Source organism: Fistularia commersonii, unplaced genomic scaffold (assembly GCF_037954325.1).
Source record: "Fistularia commersonii isolate RoL2024-O1a breed Wild unplaced genomic scaffold, RoL_Fcom_v1.0 HiC_scaffold_37, whole genome shotgun sequence".
Lineage (NCBI taxonomy): Eukaryota > Metazoa > Chordata > Actinopteri > Syngnathiformes > Fistulariidae > Fistularia > Fistularia commersonii.
The window spans coordinates 422501-429636 of NW_028233995.1; positions in this window are offsets into that span (position 1 = coordinate 422501).

Sequence of the window (7136 nt, forward strand, 5' to 3'; positions counted from 1 at the left end):
AATGTACAAATAAACATGGCAAGGTAGAACTGAATGTCAATGAAACAACCAGGCATGAAGAAGAAAAGGACATAAGGACATTCGTTCTGTATGTAATCAGAAGTTAATAGTGTTAACGGTTTGTGAGAAATTTACATTGCTAGACAAAAAAAGAAATTAAAAGGAAATAATTAAATAAATAGATAGACCAATGAAATTAAAACCGAAAAAAAAAAATGCAAGGGGAATACGACATGTAATTAAGTTGGCGATTCACAAGGAATCTCAGACATCAAACTGTATATTTTTTGTTGTTTATATATAAACATATATAAACAAACATATATTGTTTGTTGTTTATTTTTGGGATATATTGAGGAATATTTAATGGAAAGGAGTCACAATCGCTTTTTGACAATGTCGAAGTGTATAGGTGGCTATAGAATTTAAAGTTTTCATTGGAAATGATAGCCTCATCTGTAATTTCCTTGTTGTTAAGACGGGCTTCCGCTTTGCTCCGCTCCTCCTCTCCTCCGCTCTTCCGCTCCGGGCCCTGGAACTCCCGATCCGCGGGACTTCGGTGAATTCCGGGCCAGTTTTTTTGCTCTTCTGCTCTCCTCCCCTCCTCCGCTTCTTCGCTCCCCCGCTTTGGACCCTGGAACTCTTGAACAGGGCCGGGCTTCTGCCCTCCGCCTCTCCTCTGCTCATCCGCTCCAGGCCCTGGCACTCCCTGTGATCCAGTCATTCGCATGTGCGTGCCCGGAGGTCCGGGAGCTCCACTCAAACGTCCGGGGGGGGTAAGGGTAAGGGGTCCTGTCCCTCTCCCCCCCTCCTCGCCGCCTCTGAGAAGAGAAACATCTCCTCCACTCCTCCGCTCCTCCGCTGCGGAACCAGGTATTACCGATCCGCCGGACTCAGGCGAATTGCAGAAAGGGGTTTTGCCGTCCTCCGCTCCTCCGCTCCTCCGTTTCGGGCCCTGGAACTCCCGAACCGCTGGACAAGAGCGAATCACGGTCCGGGCTTCTGCTCTCCTCCGCTCCTCACCTCATCCGCTCCAGGCCCTGGTACTCCGTGTCCGCGGGAACCCCCCCCAACCCACAAAAACAAACTCTCACACACACACAAACACACGCACACACACACACACACACACACACACAAACACACAAACACACACAGACACACCTGAACTCATCATAGCTGTGCTAATAGCATTGGCCGAAACGTTTCCACAACCAAACCAACATTAGCTCATCCACTCATTCACATATGTGTGTGCCCAGAGGTCCGGGAGCTCCAGTCATAAGTCCGGGTGATCTATGTCCGGAGAAGGCTCACATTAGCCGCTCTAAGGGGTCCTGCTGCCCCCCAGCTTCCCGGCCTTTGAGAAGAGACACATAACTCCGCTCTTCCGCTTCTCCGCTATGGGCCCTGGTACTCCCGATCCTCCGAACTCAGGTGAATTGCGTGACGTGCTTCTGCTCTACTATAAGCCCCTACACACTTCGAACACGGCTGTTATCACCCTGTTACTGCATTTCAATGACACCCATTTGCTTTCGATCTCAGTGTCTGCCACCGTACGGAAAAAGCGGGGGGGTGGGGGGTGGGGGGGCATAAGCGCATTCGTGCTGTAAGTAATCAGAAGTTAATAGTGTTAACGGTTTGCGAGAAATTTTTAATGCTAGACAAAAAAAGAAAATTAAAAGGATATAATTAAATAAATAGATAGAAAAATAAAATTAAAAACGAAAAAAAAAAAATTGTGAGGGGAATATAACATGTAATTAAGTTGGCGGTTCACAGGGAATCTCAGACATCAAACTGTTTTTAATTGAACATAAATAGTACACCCAAATATACAAATGTACAAATAAACATAGCAAGGTAGAACTGAATGTCAATGAAACAACCAGGCATGAGGAAGCAACGGACATGAGGACATTTGTTCTGTATGTAATGAGAAGTTAATAGTGTTACAGGTTTGTGAGAAATTTACAGTGCTAGACAAAAAACGAAATTAAAAGGAAATAATTAGATAAATAGATAGACAAATGAAATTAAAACCAAAAAAAAAAAATGCAAGGGGAATACGACATGTAATTAAGTTGGCGATTCACAAGGAATCTCAGACATCAAACTGTATATTTTTTGTTGTTTATATATAAACATATATAAACAAACATATATTGTTTGTTGTTTATTTTTGGGATATATTGAGGAATATTTAATGGAAAGGAGTCACAATCGCTTTTTGACAATGTCGAAGTGTATACGTGGCTATAGAATTTAAAGTTTTCATTAGAAATTATAGCCTCATCTGTAATTTCCTTGTTGTTAAGACGGGCTTAGCTTTGCTCCGCTCCTCCTCTCCTCCGCTCCTCCGCTCTTCCGCTCCGGGCCCTGGAACTCCCGATCCGCGGGACTTCGGTGAATTCCGGGCCAGTTTTTTGCTCTTCTGCTCTCCTCCCCTCCTCCGCTTCTTCGCTCCCCCGCTTTGGACCCTGGAACTCTTGAACAGGGCCGGGCTTCTGCCCTCCGCCTCTCCTCTGCTCATCCGCTCCAGGCCCTGGCACTCCCTGTGATCCAGTCATTCGCATGTGCGTGCCCGGAGGTCCGGGAGCTCCACTCAAACGTCCGGGGGGGATAAGGGTAAGGGGTCCTGCCCCCCCCCCCCCCTCGCCGCCTCTGAGAAGAGAAACATCTCCTCCACTCCTCCGCTCATCCGCTGCGGAACCAGGTACTACCGATCCGCCGGACTCAGGCGAATTGCAGAAAGGGGTTTTGCTGTCCTCCGCTCCTCCGCTCCTCCGCTCCTCCGTTTCAGGCCCTGGAACTCCCGAACCGCTGGACACAACCGAATCACGGTCCGGGCTTCTGCTCTCCTCCGCTCCTCACCTCATCCGCTCCAGGCCCTGGTACTCCGTGTCCGCGGGAACCCCCCCCAACCCACAAAAACAAACTCTCACACACACACAAACACACGCACACACACACACACACACACACACACAAACACACAAACACACACAGACACACCTGAACTCATCATCGCTGTGCTGATAGCATTGGCCGAAACGTATCCACAACCAAACCGACATTAGCTCATCCACTCATTCATATATGTGTGTGCCCAGAGGTCCGGGAGCTCCAGTCATAACTCCGGGTGATCTCTGTCCGGAGTAGGCTCACATTAGCCGGTCTAAGGGGTCCTGCTGCCCCCCAGCTTCCCCGCCTTTGAGAAGAGACACATAACTCCGCTCTTCCGCTTCTCCGCTATGGGCCCTGGTACTCCCGATCCTCCGAACTCAGGTGAATTGCGTGACGTGCTTCTGCTCTACTATAAGCCCCTACACACTTCGAACACGGCTGTTATCACCCTGTTACTGCATTTCAATGACACCCATTTGCTTTCGATCTCAGTGTCTGCCTCCGTACGGAAAAAGCGGGATGGGTGGGGGGGCATAAGCGCATTCGTGCTGTAAGTAATCAGAAGTTAATAGTGTTAACGGTTTGCGAGAAATTTTTAATGCTAGACAAAAAAAGAAAATTAAAAGGATATAATTAAATAAATAGATAGAAAAATAAAATTAAAAACGAAAAAAAAAAATTGTGAGGGGAATATAACATGTAATTAAGTTGGCGGTTCACAAGGAATCTCAGACATCAAACTGTTTTTAATTGAACATAAATAGTACACCCAAATATACAGATGTACAAATAAACATAGCAAGGTAGAACTGAATGTCAATGAAACAACCAGGGATGAGGAAGCAACGGACATCAGGACATTTGTTCTGTATGTAATGAGAAGTTAATAGTGTTACAGGTTTGTGAGAAATTTACAGTGCGAGACAAAAAAAGAAATTAAAAGGAAGTAATTAAATCAATAGATAGACAAATAAGAAATTAAAACGAAAAAAAAAAAAAAAAAATTGCAAGGGGAATGTAACATGTAATCAAGTTGTTTTTTTTTTTTTTGTTTTTTTTTTTTACCAAAAAAAAAAGGAACCTCGGACATGGGTAACTATATTTTTTAGTTTTTGGATTTTTCCATAAGTTTTAAGGATTTTTTTTTTTTTTTTTTATATTTCAAAATCGTTTATGAAGACATTAAAATTTGGGGAGCATTTTTGCATTCTGTTCTTGTGAATGAAGAACTTGGCCAGGCCTAAAAGAACATTGACACAGAGTTCATCTGTTATGTTGCTTATAAGTAAACAGAATGTTATATCATCTTTTGAGAAGGAAACTGGTGACGATGGAATGAGAAGGAGAAAAAATATATGGTCAGTGGTTTCAATGTTGTCTTCACAAAATGTACAAATATTATCTTCAAAATTAAAGCGTACCCTCGATAATTCCTTAGATGGGTAGATGTCAGTCATAATTTTGAAGTGGGTCTCTTTTGCCTTGGGGGTATGGGTAGAGTCAGATACATGGTTCGCAGCGTGGCAATCGATTCCTCATCAAATTTATTTAAAATATCCTTTTTTTTTTTTTTGACGTCCAGGGAATAAGTTTCCTGTGAAACATTTCCTAATAAAGGAGTTGCCGCGCTTTTTGTCCACAATTGAGATTCCCTGGAGTGATAGTCGGGGTAACTGTGGTTGTACGGTTCGGTGCGTCATTATATTTTTGGTCAGGAATACAAATTGTCGAGGCAGTGCGTTTCGTAACTTTAGCAACTCTAATATGGGAGGCTTGAATCTGTGTGTAGTACAGAACTGCTCATTGTCCAGAGGACTGCCAGTGTCATCCATCAAGTCAATTATCGACCATATACCTTTCTCAAAGCATTCCTTGTAAAACAGAGGTTTGTTGCCATGCAGTACATATCGATTGTTCCAAACTATTATACTGTGTGGTGAGAAATTGTGTACGTATATCATTTTCCAGTATAATAATATTTGTTTATGGAACTCTGAACATTTGACAGGAATCTTGTTGATATCCAAGTCAGAGATAAGCAGAAGACTCAGGCCGCCGACTTTGTTGAATAAGTAGTTTGGAGTACAATACCAGAAAGAACGATGAGGTTTGATCCAGGATTTCAACCGGTTCACCTTCAATGTCCCATTCAAGCAGTCCGACTCTATCACTTTCAGCCCTCCTTCACTTGTTTCTTTCACCATATGTGATTTTTCTTAGATGGTGTGGTCTGTTCCTCCAGATAAAGTTGAAATTGATTTGGTTAACAGATTTTACGAGTTGATTTGGAGCAGCATTGGAATACGCTGGGTATATACATCTGGATAAACACATCCATTTTAGTCAAATATATCCGGCCTAATATTGATAAATCTCTCTGGAGCCATATATTAGAATTAAGCTTTACTTTGATTCAGTTTAGATTCCATGTTCCTGGATTGATTTAACGTTTGGTCCTTGGATAGGAAAATGCTCAAGTATTTTATTTCTGATTTCATAGAAACATCGCTGATTTCCTTTAGTGGCGAGTCATGCAGCGCAAGAAGTTTGCATTTCTTTAAGTTTAATGACAATCCTGAAGCCTTGGAGAATGTTTTGGTTTTTTTCAGCACTTATTGGGACTTGATGTTCATTTTTCAAAACTAAGGTTGTGTCATCTGCCAGCAGGCTAATAACAATTTCTGTCCCCAACATTACTTCTGTCCCACACGTATACACACACACACACACACACACACACACACACACACCTTAATTCCACTCTTTTATATACGCATGTCTGGAGTTCCGGGAGCTCGTTCTCAACGTTCTGGGGATAATCATAGCTGTGCTGATAGCATTGGCCGAAACGTATCCACAACCAAACCAACATTAGCTCATCCACTCATTCACATATGTGTGTGCCCGGAGGTCCGGGAGCTCCAGTCATAAGTCCGGGTGATCTATGTCCGGAGAAGGCTCACATTAGCCGCTCTAAGGGGTCCTGCTGCCCCCCAGCTTCCCGGCCTTTGAGAAGAGACACATAACTCCACTCTTCCGCTTCTCCGCTATGGGCCCTGGTACTCCCGATCCTCCGAACTCAGGTGAATTGCGTGACGTGCTTCTGCTCTCCTATAAGCCCCTACACACTTCGAACACGGCTGTTATCACCCTGTTACTGCATTTCAATGACACCCATTTGCTTTCGATCTCAGTGTCTGCCTCCGTACGGAAAAAGCGGGATGGGTGGGGGGGCATAAGCGCATTCGTGGTGTAAGTAATCAGAAGTTAATAGTGTTAACGGTTTGCGAGAAATTTTTAATGCTAGACAAAAAAAGAAAATTAGAAGGATATAATTAAATAAATAGATAGAAAAATAAAATTAAAAACGAAAAAAAAAAATTGTGAGGGGAATATAACATGTAATTAAGTTGGCGGTTCACAAGGAATCTCAGACATCAAACTGTTTTTAATTGAACATAAATAGTACACCCAAATATACAAATGTACAAATAAACATAGCAAGGTAGAACTGAATGTCAATGAAACAACCAGGGATGAGGAAGCAACGGACATCAGGACATTTGTTCTGTATGTAATGAGAAGTTAATAGTGTTACAGGTTTGTGAGAAATTTACAGTGCGAGACAAAAAAAGAAATTAAAAGGAAGTAATTAAATCAATAGATAGACAAATAAGAAATTAAAACGAAAAAAAAAAAAAAAAATTGCAAGGGGAATGTAACATGTAATCAAGTTGTTTTTTTTGTTTTTTTTTTTTTTTTTTACCAAAAAAAAAAGGAACCTCGGACATGGGTAACTATATTTTTTTGTTTTCGGATTTTTCCATAAGTTTTAAGGATTTTTTTTTTTTTTTTTTATATTTCAAAATCGTTTATGAAGACATTAAAATTTGGGGAGCATTTTTGCATTCTGTTCTTGTGAATGAAGAACTTGGCCAGGCCTAAAAGAACATTGACACAGAGTTCATCTGTTATGTTGCTTATAAGTAAACAGAATGTTATATCATCTTTTGAGAAGGAAACTGGTGACGATGGAATGAGAAGGAGAAAAAATATATGGTCAGTGGTTTCAATGTTGTCTTCACAAAATGTACAAATATTATCTTCAAAATTAAAGCGTACCCTCGATAATTCCTTAGATGGGTAGATGTCAGTCATAATTTTGAAGTGGGTCTCTTTTGCCTTGGGGGTATGGGTAGAGTCAGATACATGGTTCGCAGCTTGGC